Here is a 14,150-nt window from a genome sequence, read left to right as displayed (position 1 = left end):
TCACACACACACACAAACAAACACACTGGCCATCACGATTAAACACGAAACCAAAATTCACTCACCCTTATCATCGCGGTCATCAGGCTCTCAGCTCATCTCATCACACTCAAGGCCACAGCTCATCACACTCACGCTCATAAGTTCTTGAAACTCGCACTCACACTCACGAGTTCTCAGAAGCTCATCAAGGTCATCACACTCACGCTCATAAGTTCTTGAAACTCGCACCCACACTCACGAGTTCTCAGAATTCACGCTCGCACTCAGTCACGACTTCCCGAAACTAACGCTCGCAGTCGCACTCATGAGTTCTCAAAACTCACACTCACTCACAATTTTCCGAGACTTACGGCCTCACTCACGCTCACCTCATATCTAACGATGAGTGTGAGTGGATGTGAGTGATCGCACTCATGAGTGAGGAATGCCGAGATATGGTCACGATCGAGTGCTCTGCCGATATTCTCTTCCGAGGGCCGCTCATTTCGCCGCCATTTGCTTCCAATGGCCGAACGAGTCACGGGCCTCGTGCACTGGCGCAATTCACGCTGCATGCAAGACAAATGGAAACACGTCAAGGGGCCTTACTTTCCATGACACGCCAAACACTCACTATGACGTCTTAAAAAGGGATTCATTCTGCTTTCATTGGCGGAAACAAGAATAATGTTCAATCTGTCAATGCTGACGGTGCTGGCTTGAGCATCCGATAGCTCCAGATTCCTGCTATTTTTCTTTTTTTTTTTTTTTTGTTACAAGCGTTATAGAACATATCGTTTGCCACTAATGATAAGTAGCCAGAATCACGTCACGGCGAGGAAAATCATGGTCGTGACGTGATGCAGAGGACCCATAACAGTGAGCCACCATGCCATTGTTAGTCGGTGTCATTTTAACTGTTTCTGTGTATGACGTGTGGTTCGTTCACTTTCCGGAGCAACAAACATGCAGGCGCCAGGGAGAACGCATGGCTCCATTGAAACGATCATAAAGATGTTTTTTCCTAAGGGAGCTTTATGGCCGGCAGCGAATCAGGCCGAGATCCTCCACACGTGGCCTGTGCTCGCGGTTCAAGAGCGCGGGCTGATTCGCCGATTACACAGGGACCTATGTCAACGGTATCTTTGTGCTGCCCGTGGGAATGCGGCCAGCATATAGGTATTTGTAACATAGGCCCTTTTGAAATCGGCGAATCAGTCCGCGCTCCTGTGCCGCGAGCACAAGACACACGCGGACGATCGTGAATTGACCCGCCGCCAACCGTTAAGTATGTTAGCTAAAGGTACCTTTATGATCGCGCGAATATTTAATTATGAGCCTTTACTGATTTCTTACTCGTTCGTCTTCCACGAACGAGTTTCTTTTTTGTTATTAATACTAGGCTGTATCTGAAATAATGTTTAGCTTTTTTTTTTTTTTGTAAATCAAATCAAATCAAGTCCCTGTGCCGCCATATGAAGCTCGCCTTAGGGCCCTCAGGTGGCAGAGCCTCTGCCACCGCCGGACAGTGGCTCGGGTTGGGCTTCTTTGTAGGTTGCTCGACGGGTCCATGAGTGATACCCACCTCCACTCATGCATCAGGATCGGGAAGCGATCCGGGCAGCCAGAACTCCTGCACGCCCGAACAGTGCGCCACTCGTACTCCGTACTCCCCGCCGCCCTCAGAGACTTTCTTGCGGCCCCCCTGTCGATTCGATCTCCACTCCCCAACAACTGTGACGAGTCCGCTGCCTTGCGCCGTGCATTCTCACGATCAAAGCACCTAAAATGAATCTACGCCATGACCATTGTTCGGTTTCACTTCGTTTTTATTCGTTCTCTGTTGTTGTTGTTGTTTGTTTTGTTATTTCATGCCCCGGGTGGTTGGCTGACAGGCACACTAGTGTACGGGCCTCGCCTTTCTGTCTTCGCCTCGCAAGCCACCCGGGGTTACATTACTCTTGCAAATAAAGATTATTATTATTATTATTGTTATTATTATTATTATTATTGCTAATACTCGTGCACTGGCTAGTATTATGCTTAAAAATGTATCTTATTTTCTGCGGAGATGTGTATAATGTTTCTTTTTTTTTTTTTTATCCACCAGCGTACCAGCACCAAGACCTCGGGCTTGTTCCTGGGCACTGTAAAATAAACATTGATTGATTATTATTATTATTATTATTATTAATAAATAAACCGCGGAATTTTGACAAGGCCTATTTCAGTGACTTATTATATTCTCATCGATGAAAGACTTATGCACGGACGCGGCACGTGGGCTAAGCGAATTTTTGATCACATTTCACTATCTAAGATAAAATGCAATTTCTTTTTTTTTTTTACATACATTTTACAAAACGGGGGGGGGGGGGGGGGGGGGGGGGGGGACAGAAAACAAGCCTCCAAAATGTGGCTTGACTGGGTCTGCACACCCAACTCCCCCCCCCCCCCCCCCTTTTTTTTCCCACAAATACACGCACGCGCGCCAGAATTAGCTCGAAATAGTTCGTAAAAATTATATAATTGAGGCTTTGACATAGCAAGCACAAGACAGAAAATATGTGCTCAAATATACAGTAAACACACGTAGGAAGTAATAACAATCGTCTGTTTATGTTGTTATATTGCGTGGTAGGTGCAAGTTAATATGTATACTGAGTTTTAGATTACAAAACCGTTTATTAAGCAGATGGCAGAAGAAATATATCGGGACTATTTTCTCTTAGAAGACAATCCCCCATTTCCTGCCCATCGCTAAAACTTGACCAATGGAAATGCTGCACCTCGCGGTGAATGCGAACGTTATTATTGCAACACTTTTTTAAGCTTGTTGTAAATTCGAGTTTGAAAAAAAAAATGTAAACTGATTGTGGTGCGAGAAACATAGTCCGCAATTATCGCTCCAAAACCAGCGAACTATGTTTTCTCCCCGCAAGCTTGTTGCTATGGGGTGATGCGTCGGCGGGTCGGCTCGTCTGCTTCCCGGGGCGTCTGCAGGCGTGCGTTTGCGGGACACGTGTTTCTTCTTCCCGTGGATCCCGACCCCGAGGCCAGCTTTGCGATCCTTCCACGTCAACGAGGCAAACGTTTCCTTGTCATCTGTGGAATGCGACTGCGTATTGCAGTAGCAGCGCGACGGTGCGGTGCGACGAACGACGACTGCCGAGCACAAAGTCCGGGCTCCTTGACGACGGTCCGCGCGTGTTCGAGAGATTCCTCCGCGGGTCGGCGGTCGGCCGCGTTGGTGACGCGCAGTGACGCCGGAATCTTTCGCTTGCTATTGGCTGACGCGTAAAGAGATGCCCCTCCCCTTTTCCGGGGTCATCTCAGAAAGGGGGGCGTGCCGGGGACTTTGATAGCAATTTTAATAGGGAAATCCGCCGCGCATGACCGTAATTTTATGATTTTTAGGATCCTTAGGGCCTGTAGATTGAGTTACCGCCATAAATAGACCATCGCAGAACGCTCCGGAGGGCCCCTTTAAGAGAATTAAATAAGGATGCTATTACCGTGCTTTAATGTGTGGAAGCGAAGTTTCGACACAGCTTAACCTCCCATTAGCACGTGTTTTGAAACAAGCCGCTAAAAAGTACATCTTTCGCTGCCACCCCTAAGAATGCAGTAGATACTAGCTCTGCCTCCAGCACGTGTTAAAAAGGGTTAACAAGGGCAGAAAGGCTTTGTGTTAACAATTCAGAAGTGCTAACAAAAACAGAAAGTGTATACATGTGTTAACAAAGGTAGAAATCCCTAGAAATGGAGGAATAGTGTGCACAAATATTTATTTATATATAACCGTACGAGTCTTGAATTGTGGGTGATGAAACAGATTTATAAAGCTGTACAATATTTTTGCTTCGCCTTCGCTGGCTTGGTCTCGCGTTCACATTAATAGCTGCTTTTGCATCAAGAAAAAAAGGGAAAAAAAAAACAAAACAGGTCGACTCTACATCGTGCATTGGAAAATAAATTGCAATTTCAGAAACAAATATGGTAAACTTTGTGAAAATATTATAGGGGCCCACTTCAATGGTTGTAAATAGGTTCGCGCCAGTGGCGTAGCCAGGGGAGGCTTATGGGGCTTCGGCCCCCTTCCCCTTCCCGTTCCGCCCCCCGAAACCCAACCGATCCTATAACATACACTTGCAATTTGACCCCCCCCCCCCCCTTTTTCTGCGCACCCCAGGTCATGGACATCCAAGCCACCTCAGCCCCCCTTCCCCCCCCCCCCCCCCCCTCAAAAAAAAAAAAAAAAAAAATCCTGAATAGACCATTGATTCACGCCGTGCGAGAACGTCGGCCGCATGTTTCTTCACGTTGTCACCGATTCATATTGTCAAAAGCTGCGTGTAATACAATAACAAATAAAAATAAAGGTGAACAATTGTTCACGTATGCACCTTGCTCCCGCAGGAATCGAATGCTCCTTGATGCTTACCTTACAAAGCAGAACACAATTGTGCGTTGATATTCCGCCTCTCGTACGAAGCGTGGCAGCTTGTTTGCAAGGGTTCCAAGCCTATAGGGTTGGTTTCGTTTTCCCGCCGCTACCAATTTGCCTGGCGTAGTTTTTGTCGCACTAGTAGATGGCGCTGTACATTTCGTTTTCAGATAAGATCGAACAACCATGTCAGGTAACCATTTTTAATTTTCATGAAAAAGAAATAAATATTTTGCTGACTTTATGCCCAGAAGCAAAAAAAACCAATCCTTGTTTTGAAAAACAAAAAAAAAAAGTTTTTGCGAGAAAATGTGTAAGCACCATCTCAGTCACGTGCGCGTTTTACGTATCGCGCGATGTTGGCATTTTGGGCGGCTTCCCCCTTCCAAAAAAACGGTTCTGGTACGGGTGTAGAAATATTTACTGACAACTTAGGCATAGGAAGGAATGACAAAAAAGTATTAATCACTTACTATTAGGGTTGTTACTTTGAGAAACAAAATCGCAAATATGGCACATCGCGCAATAAAGCTCTGGATTAAAGATTTTGTTTCTCTGTATCTATAAAAGCTAAGGTCTTCAAAATTTGCTAGTGTGTTACCCTGTCTATAGTTCATCTTTGAATCCACTTCGCTGACGTGTACTCGTTGCTCAGCAGCTCGTGTAGTTGGTATTTGTTCTTAAAGTGGTTTGCTGCACCATCACTGACGTAGGTCACATGAGCACACCCAAATTGAATTTCACGATTCTCCAAACCGTTGTCATATCAATTAAGTTTCAAACAATCTCATTCAAATTTTTTGTGTGTTTTGCGTTTTGCGGCAAAACACGGCAGCAGATCTATTGGCGCTCACAGGGGGCGCAGGTTCAGGTTCTGGTGAGCCCTACCTCCTGTTACCACCGAGGTTGTAGGCTGATCTGTTCGCAAAGTCGCTCCGGTCGCTTACTTTACGTCGCGCAGACCGAGACGCTACACGCCGGCTGTTGAAACAGGCACCGCGAAGCATGTTACAGGGTGTGCCTCTTGATCGATACGGCCCATGGGAATTTTTGGGTTGGTTATACGAAAATGTATTAGGAATTTTCCCTTCAAAACTTCCGTCCACCTCTGTGCTGTCAGCTCGTCTTTTCCAGACCACCCCGTGCCATTTTTACGCTATTTAATTATAAAAAAAAAATTGTGAAGAATGGCTATGTGCTCGTGCCATTTATGGCAACTGCGTTAGCGTCAATTTGACCATGTTTTAGAACGGCGAGTTGGGCTAGTTGGTTGTACACGCTTGAAGTGAGGCGCCAAAACAACGAGGACACAAGGAGAGAAGGAGACATGGACGAGGCGCTCACACTTATAAGTACCGCCAACCATTGTTGTGGAAACGCGCAAGACACGTGCCACCAGCGGGCGCTCCACCGCCATTCGCTTCCAAGGGCCGCTCATTTAACTGTGAACGAATGTGTGACAGACAGGCGTGACAGACGCTTTAGACGTATTATCGCCCGTTTCTCGAGTAGGGACCTATTCGTGTGTCACCTTAACGACCTCTATCATCGCACTATCTCCCCCCTTTCACTTTTTCCCCGGCAGATATCTGATTGGCGTGCTTCCGCATCCGCGGCCAAATAGTTAGCCAAACTACCTCGTTCCCGTTTTATACAACACATCTCTCCACCCCTCAGCGCTGCGCCGTCATTTGCTTCCAAGGGCCGCTCGAGACAGGGGCCTCGTGCACTGGCGCTTTTGACGCTACTTGCAAGACAAACGCAAACGCATCGAGGATCTGTACATGCATATCGTCTATTGTGTTGTTTTCATATTTTTAGACCGCCCTGAAATTAATCTACCTCAAAGGACTAATTAAGTTGACTCACAGCTGTCGTTGAGAAATTTATAAAGTACAGCACAGCCACTAACCTCCATGGGGTCTTTTACCTGCATCACACAATAGCGGTACACGACGTCACGTCGGTACACAATGCTTATTCAGGTCGGAAGGGGCAGGGGCAGGGGTTGAATCCAGAATCCCTGGGTTCTGCAGCACGAGCTTTCACTCCACGCGCTCAGAGCTACGGTACGTTGACACATGCGAAACAAAAGTGTCGCTTGCTGTGACAGCTAAATGGAAACGTGAACAGCCTCACATAAGAACAATTCAAGTGGCTTCTTTTCCTTTTTTTTTTTTTGCGCCCAGTAAGCAGGAGTTACGATCGTTCACCTTATTTTAACAATAGTTATTATTTTGTGACCTCGGATTTCATAACTTTTGCTTGCTCTTCAGCATTTATTTCGTGTATAAAATCTAACGAATCCAGCACAGTTCGGACGCTTGGTCAAGTTTTCTTCTGGACAAGAGAGGTTTATCCGGTCAACATGAAGGTTTGCCTGGCTGCAGCGCTCATAATATGTGCCTTAGGTAATATGCCCCTTTCAAGTATATTATGCATCGAGACTTCTAGCCCGCCCAACTCCCGCTCTTGTGTTTTACGCCGAACTCTATAGCTTTCTTTTGCTTCCAACCGGCTCGTTCGGGTCACAAAGCTATGGAGTAAGCTTTGATTATCTTCGCTGGATTGTTTCCGTAATGCCTGAAGCCTGATTCACATGGGGCGATTTTACTTGCGATTTCGCAGTTGCGACGGTCCTCGTGTGGAAAAGAAAAAAAGCCTGGGAGAAGCTGTGGTGCCCGACGTCGCAACTGCAAAGTCGCAAGCAGAAAGCGTACCACGGGAATCGGGCTTTTAGAATGGCAAATACGCTGATATCGTGTTTGGTGCTATACTAGACAGTTTTAGTATAGCGTTGCTGGCTCTTACGTACGCAATACGCAATAGTATAGCGTACGCTAAAAATGACCTGCCCGGACCGAATTTAGTTGTGCGTTGCGTTTTCGAGTGAACACCGCGAATTATCTTGGTTAAATTTGCTAGACCCGTAGAATTGCGCGTTCTATATCGCAACCATGCACCTGGAAAGAAATATTCAAAATGGAAACGTGTCCAATTATTTTATTTCAAATTAACCCAAGCCGCAGCTGCCTCGTCAAGCGCAATTTTCTGCGGGGTACAGAGGCTATATACGAGTACAAGGGCGTAGCCAAATTCGATCACGGAGCCTCCGTCAGTCGTCCCGTGGAAACGGCAGCTTTTATTAGTGCTATCGAGGAATGAAATTCATGACCTACTGATGTCCAGTGCATAGCGAGAACTTCGGCGATGAACTGTGCGAATAGGCTTAGCGTTGAGCAGATCGCAGCGTAGACGCACACTTTGAGTGCAAGGCGAACATTTTCACTGTGCACTCCTTCAGCTGCAGGGCGATCTGATTCGACCGCGGTAGGTCCCAGAAAGAATTGCCGAGCTGAACACCACGCAATTTCAACGTAACACAGAACTTCGAAAACACCACGTCGCCACTTGCTGCGCCAGTCGGGGGTATACCGCCATCTTGAAACTGGCGCTCTCGTTGGGTCCGAGACTCTCTCGAGAGCGTCCCGCAACGCCCGCTAGCCTGCGCTAGCCCGCCACGCCAAATCCCCAGCGTTGCGTGCGTACGCAATACGCTAGCCCTTCTATTGCGTTCTGCGCATGCGCACTCACGACCCGCAATTTCCTTGCGTACGCAAAGCTATAGCGTACGGTCCACAAAACTGTCTACTAACGTCGTGGAGAGTACCTGCGCCAAAACTAACTTTCGTTTCGGGCTTAAGACGTAAGCTTTAATGAGCAGTGTGGGTAGGAGAGTCTATAGACCAAAACGCCGCTCTGACGTCACGCCTCTGCGGTGGCGCTGTTGTCGCCACGGCGCATGCGCAGAAACTTCTCCTCACGCGAATCTGGTTTTTGCGTGAGCGCAGTGGCCGTACCTGATGTGGGTCTTTTGTGTCAACAGCGTGTCGGTCTATAGACGCTTTACACACGTGCCAAAATACAGCCGCCATTGCTGACCTTCTCTTGTTTTTCCGAGATACCGAGCCACTGAAATTAGTGTGGACGAGCCTCCACAAAGGCCAATGCTGGGGAGAAAGACAGAATAAAATCTAGAATGGCAATGACCTAGCATGCTATGGTAATAATGAAGTGAAGTAAACGTAATAAGGGGAAACAAAAACTGAAGGTCAGTTATGGCGGCGCCCATGCACAGCTGCTGCAAAGCGTCTATACAATGTCCCTTGCAGACATAACATAACATATTCGCAGACAGCTTGAAAAACGCGCAATGGGCGTGCCTATAATATGTTTACGCTTTTCCCGATTGGTTGTTCGGTGTTCTTATGTTGCCGCTGTCTCATTGGCCGCGGAGCCATATTGAAATGCGCAAAGCCAGTACATGGTACAAAAGACAGTCCGCAGACATGGCATGTATAACGTAAACATGCTTAGAACATGACTGAAGCCTGTCCGCGGATAACCATGCAATCCTGCCACGTTTTTAAAGCGATCGCTTTAAAAACGTGGTGAATGTGCATATCGAGAGAGATCAATTAACCTACAGAAGAGCATCAAAGGAAGAAAACTCAGGCTGGTCGGAAGTGTTTTGTATATTTGAGAGCCTGCGTGTGCTTGAAGCGTTTCTCGTTTTTATTAAATTTCCGACACTCCTGGTATTTTAAGATATCAATTGTTATGTCGTTTACATTCCAGGATGCCTTGCTGCGTTTCCGGCTGAAGGGAACAACGAACTTGTACTCCACAGAGTCCGTGAGTGTTCTTCCGAAAGAATTTTACTCGTATCTGAATTGAAATGGCTTTTAGTAGGGCTAAGAAATTGATCGATCAAACTACCGATTAATCAATGAATGCTTTAATCGCGAGTAGTTTTAACCGGTAAAAAGTTGACGAAACAAAATAAAGTAAAAATTTAACGCTTCCGCTACTTGGACGTGGGCGAGTACAGCTGTATGAAGGGCAAAATGTGAAATTTTAACCTAAAGTAAATTGTAAGGGAGACATTTCAACTCCGGTCATGTGCCGACTGTTACACGTCCCTGCCTCCTCAACGCCGTGCGAGTGTCCCCTTTTGAGCGCAGCAGGCTATTGTGAATAATAAAAGGAAGTAGCTCTTGGGGGGCCGGAAAATATCAACGAACCTCTTTGTTGCATGCAGGTGAATAATTTGTGAGAGTGAGTGTTTTTGCACTGTTCTCAACTGCACATCGAGGTTGATTTATAATCAAAATTGTATACTGCACCGTTTATCACATGTTGATCAGAAAGGTGTTATATATATGTATATATATACAGGGTGTTTCACGAAAGGTGGACAAATTCGATATTGCGAAAACTACGCGTCGCAACAACCACAAAAAAAAAGGCTTGTGTCGGTTTGGTCCTGGGCCAGGGGCCTCATTAGGAACATTATTAAAGTCCGGGATAAATAGATTGTTAATTATTTTTGCTTAATTAACTTTTTTTAATATTGTGTTTAAGGGCATAGTTTCAAATTAGAAAATCTCAGCATCATCAAAAAACACTAAATCAACAAATTGCAGAACGATAGAAGGCACGCGAAGCGTTTTACGGCTTTCTAAAAAACCACACAAAATCGACAGTTTTTAGGTTCGGTTTGCTATCGGAGCGCATCTCGGCCCCGACGGCCGCGCTCCCCGTGGAGAAACAATGCAACTAGTTTTTGCTGCGTCGCGCGACGACAGCGCAGCAGAGGCTGGTTGAACTATTTCTCCACAGGGCGCGCTGCTGCCGGGGCCGAGATGCGCTCCGACTCCGAGTAAAAGAAAAAAAGAGTAGAAGAACCTGGAGTAAAAGAGAAATTGTGTGTACGTTCATACAGCCTGAAGTTCGTCTGCTTCAACGGGCGACGAGTCTTCCAGCTGTAGATGAGCAATTTCGCCAGTGCAGTACAAACGCTAGTCTGGGGTCTTTCACGTGCATCACGCAGTAGTGAAACACGACCGCACGCCGGTACGATGCTCATCCGGATCGAAACGGGCAGGGGTGAGGATAGTGATCTGGAGCCGATTATACGCGGCCAATATTTTTAACAGCCACGCGTTGTGGTCGGCAAAGTCCAGGGCGCGCGCTGATTTCCACGCATAGTATAGAAGTTCGGCTCTTTCCGTCATCCCATCGATTTTGCACGAGCCACTACCAAGACGCATGTCGAGGCATTGACTCGCACGATCCAAAATCAAATGCCTACGCAGTCTTCGTGTCCACTGCATGAGCAGCATTGAAATATCGCCACAGCGGGGATCGCATATCTTGATGACGCACTCCTGGGGATCGCATTGTTGGCATTGTTTCCACAGCTCCGCCATCGAGTTTTGCGAAGGAGAGACTGAAAGAAAAGGTTCGCTTTTACCCTTGGAATTCCACCGCGACGAAGAAGCTTCTTGGTCAATGGCGTTGCGTTCAAGTTTTTTTTGTTTTTTTTTGGCCCCACCAAGCAGTGCCAGCAAGCTGGTGTAAAGTGGGAAGCGTTCCAAACCTAACATCGTTGCACGGCCCCTTTAGAGGGGCGGTGCAGCAATTTTTGTACTCTGCGCGAATACTGCTTAGAACGAATCCCTCGGAGGTTTATGGCCAGTGCACTGGCCATAAACCTCCGAGGGTTTTTCTCCCCTCGCAATAGACGTCGCACAAAAAATCAAAGAAAACCCAGCAGCGTTCACCGTCTCAACTCGAAGCCAGAACAAGCGGCCACGTAATATGGAGTGGTTTATCTGCCGCCAATGTTGATCATAGCCAAGCGCTGAGGTTGGCAAAGCACAGGACACGCGCTGAGTTCCAGACATTGTTATGGCGCTGAGTTCCAGACATTGTCGTCGTTGCAGCGATTGGACACGGGGAACTATACCGAATGCTTGTCGAGCTATTGATTATCACGAGCTCATATCGAGTGTTCACGCATTGCTCGGATTCAGTCTATCAGCCGCAGGTTAGCGCACACCAGCTCGGTGCACGTGGAGCGAAAGCTCGCGCTGTGGTACCCAGGATCCTGGATTCAATACCCACCCCCGCCCCGTTTCGATCTGGATGAGCACCGTACCGGCGTGCAATCGTGTATCACTACTGCGTGGTGCACGTTAAAGACCCCAGGCTAGCGGTTGCCCTGCATGCACTGGCTAAATTGCTCATCTACGGCTGAGAGACTCGAAGCCCCTTGAGGCAGACCGGGTTCTAGGCTGAACAAGCATACACACAACCCAATTTGTTTCTATGAGCCGGATCCCAATATCGTCACTGGGCGACTATGCCGACACCGGGACCACCACGCTACGTCATTAAGTTTTCCGTAGGAACTACTGAAAAAAAAAAAGACGCTTTTTGATTCTTGAAATTACGCCGCAACAAAGAGGTTTTTTGGTCATCGGCATTGCGTGCGAGTGTACTTGAGCCCCACGACCAGTAAATTTGTGTAAAGTGAAAAACATTCCAATTGAATATCATTGTACCGCTCCTTTAAACTCCCCCCCCCCCCCCCCCCCCCCCCCATCTTCGTCCTACCCTCTTCATTTAACTATACTACAACGGACTATATACGCTGAAACATAGATCACCGTGCTTCTTCGGTTGAAAAAATTGAAAAAAAAAATTGATTTTAGTTTTTTTTTCTCAATTTGAAAAGTTTAGTTCTTTCTGCACATTTTCCATTGTCCCAGTGTTTTTAGAAAGCTATATTTCGGGCTGAAAATCACTTCTTCCGAAAGCAAGTAGCAGGTGACCACGCCTCCTTTTGGGATACACTCCCTGTTTATCGATGAATTCTCCAACAAAACAAAATCAACACAAGACCTAAAAGCTTGCCCAGTAACAGATAATCTCAAAAAATTATTTCGCAACTATTGCATAGCTTTTTTTCAACCAAGACAATCACGAGACGCTGTGCACGTTTTTCGTACCGTGTGAATGAATTGAATTGAATTGAATGTACCGTGTGTACATTCAATCGTTTCTGTTTTCTTAACGACAAAATGGCGCCATTGAATGCTGTTCCTTTATTCAATGGTGGCAGCATTGCAGAAGCCAATGTTTTGAAGTTTTGTGGATGGAACCCTGTTTGGAAAGCCATCAAGTGGCTGAGGGAAGTTGACGTCACTCTAATATACTTTACGGACGAAGCGACATGGCAGGTCACAAAAGAGGCCCGGCAAGCAAGGCGATAAGCCTAAAGGCGACGACATGACTTTAGCAATGCCTTTCAAGCTGGCGGCTATTGAAAAAATGACTCTGAGGCTGGTGGTGCCAATAGAAATTCGTTATTTACCAGTTTTTTTACTTTAAACTCAATTATCTCAAAACAGTGTTTTTTAGTACATAGGTACCATTTTCTCCTTAACCTGACATTATAGAGGGTTGATTTTTTATTTATACCACATGCATGGATGTTCAAAAATACTGAACTAAAATTAAAAATGTGCACCTAGCAGTTTTTGAGTTACGAAGTTTTTAATAGATGAAAACAACTAAAATTTCAGTACTAGAATAAAAAAATATAAAAAAAACTTATTTTAGATTGGTTCAAATAATTCTAGTTCAGTGGATAAAACACAATATTTCGAACAAAATGATATTTACATGACAGGAATACTCCTAATAGTCACCGAGAAAAATGTTCCTCAACATGGCCTCAAATGCATGGGGAGTATAGGACTTACCCTGTGCCCTTAAAGAGACTTTGGTTCAAACTCGACTTGGGATAACGGAAAGCTGGGGTCTCAATCATTGAGCGCTTTGACAGTTTGAGAGATACTAATGAAAATAAAACTACAGGCGCGGAAAACACGCAGATCGTGCGTTTGAGCTAATATCGTCCCGGTGCGTGCAATACACGTATACGTTTTTTCTAGCTCCTTTGTTTAAACGGTAGCGCAATTAAGGATGCTATTCAGGTTTGTACGTTGACGTAGATATAGTTGCTAGACAGGGTCAACTCGCCAACTGCAGGGTTCACGTACAGTCACATTGCGCGAAAAAAAAAAAAACTTTAGGTACACTAAGTTATGATAAGAATAGACTTTAAATTAAAAAAAAAATGTTGATGCAAGAAAAATAAAAAAATTCAATGTGTTTTTTGATTCAGGGGAGTACGATATTAGTTAACTTTCGTCAAGAGTGCCTCTGGCCATGGAAACTTTTCACAGCCGTTTTAACTGGCTAAGGCCGAATGAGCAACACGGTCATGAAGGTAATATCATGTGCACCTCTCCTCTCTCTCTCCAGGTCGAGGGTTCTTTTGCCCATACAATGGCTATTGTGATCGTCACTGCCGCAATAAACTCGGCCGCCGTGGAGGTTACTGTGGAGGACGCTGGAAGCTGACGTGCATCTGCGTTTACGGCTAAGACACAACTCTGGGCACCAAAGTGTAATCCGTAAAACATAATGAAGACGTTATTGACATGAGTTCTGCGTCTTTGGGGTCACTCGGCTGGACTCTGCCTGAGACAAAATGAGACAAAAAAAAAAAAAAAAAAAGGATTTACAGTTGTCTTGTTAATACGGACATCGTTAATAGGAATATCCCGCTGTAAAGGCAACATATTTTTGGAGACGAACTTGGTAAATGCGTGTACCTTTGCGTCGTTATTATACGGAGAGCTCACATTACGGACGTTTTCTTTTCTTCTTTTTTTCTTTCTTGGGGTTGGCTGTGGGGAGGGAGGTGGGAGGTGGAAACGGGCGTGTGTATAGATCTTTTCAGCCTCAGCGGCATGGGCGCTGCCATCTTGGAATCACGTGACGCGGCCGTCATCACTCTAAAAAA

At 46.0% G+C, this 14,150-nt stretch overlaps 1 pseudogene; it reads left to right on the top strand.

The window, feature by feature from the left end:
• Positions 1 to 6,767: 6,767 nt before the first annotated feature.
• On the top strand, positions 6,768 to 13,824 carry LOC120838259 (annotated as a pseudogene).
• The last annotated feature ends 326 nt before the right edge of the window (positions 13,825 to 14,150 follow it).

Source organism: Ixodes scapularis, unplaced genomic scaffold, assembly GCF_016920785.2.
Source record: "Ixodes scapularis isolate PalLabHiFi unplaced genomic scaffold, ASM1692078v2 PGA_scaffold10__122_contigs__length_95168666, whole genome shotgun sequence".
In the NCBI taxonomy this organism is placed as follows: domain Eukaryota; kingdom Metazoa; phylum Arthropoda; class Arachnida; order Ixodida; family Ixodidae; genus Ixodes; species Ixodes scapularis.
Note: the sequence above shows the minus strand (reverse complement) of the source record. Positions and strands in the feature narration are given on the sequence as shown.